The sequence below is a fragment of the Galeopterus variegatus genome, unplaced genomic scaffold (genome assembly GCF_000696425.1).
Source record: "Galeopterus variegatus unplaced genomic scaffold, G_variegatus-3.0.2 Scaffold8866, whole genome shotgun sequence".
NCBI lineage: Eukaryota > Metazoa > Chordata > Mammalia > Dermoptera > Cynocephalidae > Galeopterus > Galeopterus variegatus.
In genome coordinates, this window is record NW_007734977.1 from 59,692 (window position 1) to 65,363 (window position 5,672).

The following is a 5,672-nucleotide window of genomic DNA, read 5'->3' on the forward strand; positions in this document are numbered from 1 at the left end:
AAGTTCAGTGTATTATTGTGAATGTTGTATCTTAATTTTTTTAGCTCCTACTTATAAGTGAGGGCATGCGGTATTTCTCTCTCTGTGTGGGGCTTATTTCACTTAACATAGTTTTCTCTGAGTTCATCCATGATGCTGCGATGGCAGTATTTTATTCTTTTTTATGGCAGAGTAGAATTCCATTGTGTATATACCACATTTTCCTTATGCAGTCATCTGACGACGGACATTTAAGTTGGTTCCAACCCTTGGCTACTGTAAATAGAGCTGCGATAAACATGGGAGTTCAGGTATCCCTTCAACATGATGATTTACACTCCTTTGGATATATACCCACCAGTGGAATTGCTGGATTGTATGGCATTTCTATCTGTAGCTGTTTGAGGAACTTTCATACTGTTTTCCATAATGGCTGCACCAATTTGCAGTCCCAACAACAGTGTAGGACGGTTCCTCTTTCTCTGCATCCTCACCAGCATTTCTTATTCTCTGTCTTTTTGATAATAGCCAGTCTAACTGCAGGACATGATATCTCAGTGTGGTTTTGATTTGCATTTCCCTGATGCTGAGTGATGCTGAGCATTTTTTCATGTGTCTGTTGACCATTTGTATGTCTTCCTTTGAGAAATGCAGTTCTGGCTGAATTACTCCCTGCAGGGGTAAAGCAGGTGGGCAGTTTAGAAAGGAAGTGCTAAAGTGTATAGGAATTAGCCTGTGGGGCTTCTATCAACAGGGCCTCTGTCAACAGGGCCCAATACTATATGAGGCTTGTTAGCTGACCAGTGTGCAGCTTTAGTCTGTTTCCAACTGGAAAGAATCACATCGGTGTGCTTACAGAAAGCATTTCCCACGTTGAAGGCACAGCCAGGTGACCACAATCTCTTCTGTGTTCTTTTCTTGAATGCTCAGCACATCTAAAAGCATTTGGGGGGCCGGCCCGGTGGCGCACTGCTATAGTGCGCCGCTTGGGAAGCGCGGTGGCGCTCCTGCCGAGGGTTCAGATCCCACATACAGACCGGCCGCTCACTGGCTGAGCGAGGGTCGGGAGCAACACCGAGGGTTGCGATCCCGTGGCCGGTCACGAAAAAAAGACAAAAAGGAAAAAAAATAAAATAAAATAAAAGCATTTGGGTATGTATTTGGTATATTCAGAGTAATCAAATCTTACGAATATATGGAGTCTTGAGATGTGTTAGCTATATTTTCAAACTCCCACTCAGAACAGTTGTCATGGACAGATGAGAGAAATGCTATTCATTTTTTCATTTTGCCACAGTAAATTAGGTTGAACAAGGCAACCACAGGGTTCACTTTACCATTTTACCAGTGACATCAAGCACTTTCATGGACCTATTAAAAAGCTTAGAAAGGGTCTCAACAGTCATCTGGCACAGCTTGCTGCCTTCAGGCAAGTGACATTTGATTTCTCTGTGTAGGTTAAATTTTACTGACCTCATACTGATAAGCCATGTTTGAACATATTTCACTATACATCAGTTCAGCTGGGCCACAGATTTAAACTATTCAATGTACATTTAATAAAACAATTTAAAAAAGTGTAAGTACAAATCTACTCTTTGTTCTAATGGGGATTCATTATATACTTATCCATGAAATTTTCTTCCAAAGCAATCAGTTTACTAGAGGTAAAGTATCCAAACAAAGAAAAGGCCTGAAGAATTAATGAAACTGCAATTATGCCTAAACCATGTTGTACTAAATTTGTAAGGTCACTATTGATAGGTCTGAAGGCAAATAAGATTACAGACAATGAATCATCATTTTTAGAACCACGTGTTATATCAAGACTCACGAGGATGTGAGACAGGAAGAGAAAGATCAAAGGACTGAGATGTGCTGATGCATCCATAGCTGAAAACAGCTATCAAAAAGCAGCAGGCATCTGGGAAAGAACTTTCTTTTTAGCCTGGAGGCCAGAAATACATTGGCATTGCCTCTGGAATTGGAACAGAACCAATTTTTAATTGGTTTTAAAATCTGGAATGGAACATTCCTGCAGTCATCCATGAACGACCTTATCCTGTAGAAGTTGAGTGAATCTTGGCCAACCATCTGCCTTGTGAATTGTTTTGTTTGGGCCCCTTATGGGACAGAAAGTACTTGTTGTGCAGTAGTTTCACATTAAGTTACAATCTTTCATAATGTTGCTTGAGCAGAGAATTCAGAGACAGAAAAAAAACTCCAGGGAGAAAAAAATCCAATGTCTTCACTCATATGCCTTGGGGGCTGAAGGAACCCGCAAGGCTGGGAGTTACCACATACTTTTCTCCATACCTTAGCATGATGGCTTCCAAAAAGATGTAAACTCTATTGGAGAAGAGAAACAGCTGGACAAATAGATTGCATTAGTGAAGGCCAAATAAGATATTTAAAGATTGATTTAACTTAGAATTTTACTAGATTTACTATTGTAACTCCAGTGCCTTATCACAGCCAAATTTCCATACATTCTGGTCAAATAAATGGTGACACTTTTGAAATATGCATATCCTGAAACATATATGCCATAAAGGATTCTTCTTAACAGTGCCCACGGATGGGGAGAGACTTTCCTCCTTAATCTACTCTGCCCCCACCAAAGGAAGCAGGAGTAAGTGAGGAAACTAAGAGGATGACTCAAAAATTCCTGACTCCTAAAACAAAACAAAACAAAACAAAACAAAACAAAACAAAACAAAACAAAAAACAAAATGGAAAACATTCTGTAGATGAAGAAGATAGTCTAAACTAATCTTTAAATAAAAAACCTACTTTCCCAGCTTGCAAATAGCTGAAATAAGTAAGCCTCACCACGAACTTCCAGCATTTGGGCTTGAATGGCTGCCTAAGAAGTGAAAAGGACAAAAGAGCATGAAAACCAAATTTACCTTTCAAATAATAATAATAATAATGATAGCTTTTATAAATATGGTTTTCAACTTTATAATATACATTTAAACATATTACTGGGAGATGTCAGATCTTAACTCCAGAATGCTCTATGGGATCTTCATTAAGAAGTATAATTTCAAGCTGGAAACCAGATGAATGGAGTTGCTCTGAAGCCATAGCAGCTAGGTAGGTGCAGAGATGTGCCATTTATTTGAGGATTGCAGGGTGGAGCGATTCATATTTCAGAGTGTAGAACACTTTGTCAGGCCTACAATTACCAATGCATAAGGTAAACCATGCTTTAATCATTCTTGATGCATGCTAATTTATATACAATTATACTAGATATACAATATACTAGAACTAATACACTGCTATCCATTCCAGCTAATCAAAAACATAACCTGGTGTCATATTGTAGGGCAAAAAGGGTTTTTTCAATATTTACTGGAATCAGTCCTTCCCTAATTCAGTGCAACAGTGGAGAACCATATATGTTCACCATAACCTAATTGATATAAGTGGGTTTTCTAGAGTTAGATCACCTGGCTCAAATCGGAGCTCTAACACTTATTACCTGTTTGACTTTCAGCAAACTACTTTGCCTGTTTTGCCTCAGTTTCTTCATCTGTCAAATGTGGATAATAAAAATATCTATCTCATAGTGTGGTGAGGATTAAATGAGTCAACACTTTTAAAACCTAAGAATGCCTGGTGCATGGTAAATACTCCATGGATATTAGCTTTTAATATTAATCAAATGTTGCAATACATGAGACAGAGGAGAAAAATGTGATGTCATAAATCCAGGTATCTGGGACTTGGATATTCACCTATAACACAGAAGGGCTTTCGGGCAAACCTCAATCGTCCTTGCCATCCTCTGTACCGACAACAGCAACCTGCAGACCAGATTCGAATGATGAACTCCAAACCAAAGACGACAATCATCACGAACTCCTAAAATATCAGACAAGACATGTCAGAGAGAAGCATTACGGAGCAAACCACAGCAACAAGCTCTGTGAATATTTCTGGGCATTTAGGCACTTTGTCTAAAACATCTAGCTGTTAATGTCTAAAGTTAAGAACATTTCCTCTTCTTCAGATCAAACTGAGCATGGAGAACATGTGAACCTCATATTGTCTGCATTTTCTATCATGGAATGCTATTCCTTTTAAAGTCACTAACACTTTGAAAATTTAGGAGCCAGTTTCAATACTAAATGTGCAGGCTGAATAATGGAAGTGTCTTGTCTGGAGTATACAGCATAGCTGACTTAGCTACCTGGTAACATATGAACTATCGAAAGTGAAAGAGCAGGGGCTAATTGATTAGCTCAGTTGGTTAGAGTGTGGTGCTATAACACCACAGTCAAGGGTTTGGATACCTGTACCAGCTGGCTGCCAAAAAAAAAAGCCGACACTGAAATATAATAGCAAATTTTACAGAAGACAGAGTTTCATTTTGCTGCAAGGAGTGACATAATCCTAAACCTTTATGGGTTGTTCTCATAGAAAAAGAAGTAAATATTTATAAGTATACCAAGTTCTTTTGTTACAGTGTCAAAAATTTCATAAAACAGTAAATTTCAAAAGCATTACCACGTGTGTGGCCATGTATCCTTTGCCAGAAATTTACCCTGAATCCTCTGAATCTGAAGCTTGTTAATTATTATGCTGCCCTTTGGCAAGAGCTGCCTAGAAAACAACACCTGCTCCAGCAAAATGACTTTGAGGCTATTTAGGAAGAGTTGTGAGTTAACCCTGGGGAAAGGCCAGCTAAAGTGGCTCATTAAAGAGTGGTTATAAGATGAAAAACCAAATGGAATCTGTAAAAGGAAAGCACCTCTGAAGCAAATTTAGCACAGTCACCTTGTTGTCCCTTTAGGGACAAGTACTGGATTTATCAAAATTTGTTTTCCTTTAAAAAATAATTTCCTTTCTTGCTTTTAAACAAGGGTTGATTCAGCATTTATAATTTAGAACAATATTTAATGATTTTAAGGTAATTGCTTAATTATAAAAATGATAACAGTCTTTTTAAAAGTTCCAAACATCACAGAAATGTAGAGCATAGAGTGTAAAGTTTCCAATCCATCTTCCCCATCCCACTCTCAAGATAAAAACTGTTACCAAATTTATAAAAATGGCATTTTTCTTGCAAGTTTCAGGCAAATGTCTGTTTCTTTAGTTAGAGCATGTGATGATATATATGCTGTACTTTTGAAATGCCTAGTAGAGATATATCATTCTATCCTTCTGTTATTTTGCACTAAGTAATCCACAAATATTGCTCACGATGGGAAATAAATCTTTAGTATCATCACTGGTTACTGACAGTGACTCAAAACTACTTACAGGATAAATCTCCAAAGATGACTTTATGAACAGATAATGAAAACTATGTTCAACATACTCTCATTAATGAATGAGGGTTTTGTTTAGTTTTGGCTTTGTTTTGGATTTGAGTGTATATCTGGGAAGTTGAGTTTATTCATTTATTAAGGTGTCTAAAACATGATATCATCTGTTTTTAATACAGCACATCTTTCCACATACAGAAAGCATGTTAAGGCCTAAAATGCCCATGAAGCTGTGTCTGCACCTGGCCTAGGTTTAATGGCAGGTCCTCTTTTTTAACCCTGCCCCTAACTCCTACTATGCCAGGAAGTTTGGCACTCCAGTTGTGAGAGGTGACACCCAAAAAAATCCCAGATGTGGACTGATCCTCCAGGCATTACCATGTAATAATTTTTCTTTTTCACGAAAACAGGTAA

At 37.9% G+C, this 5,672-nt stretch overlaps 1 pseudogene across 1 annotated transcript in view; it reads right to left on the reverse strand.

Moving 5' to 3' along the window:
- Positions 1-3,888, reverse strand: part of LOC103608801 — a 60,025-nt pseudogene extending 56,137 nt beyond the window's left edge. Inside the window, exon 1 of the transcript XR_552092.1 lies at positions 3,726-3,888. The product of XR_552092.1 is annotated as a potassium voltage-gated channel subfamily KQT member 5-like (transcript). The remainder of the gene's footprint in view (positions 1-3,725) is intronic.
- Between the last annotated feature and the right edge of the window lie 1,784 nt (positions 3,889-5,672).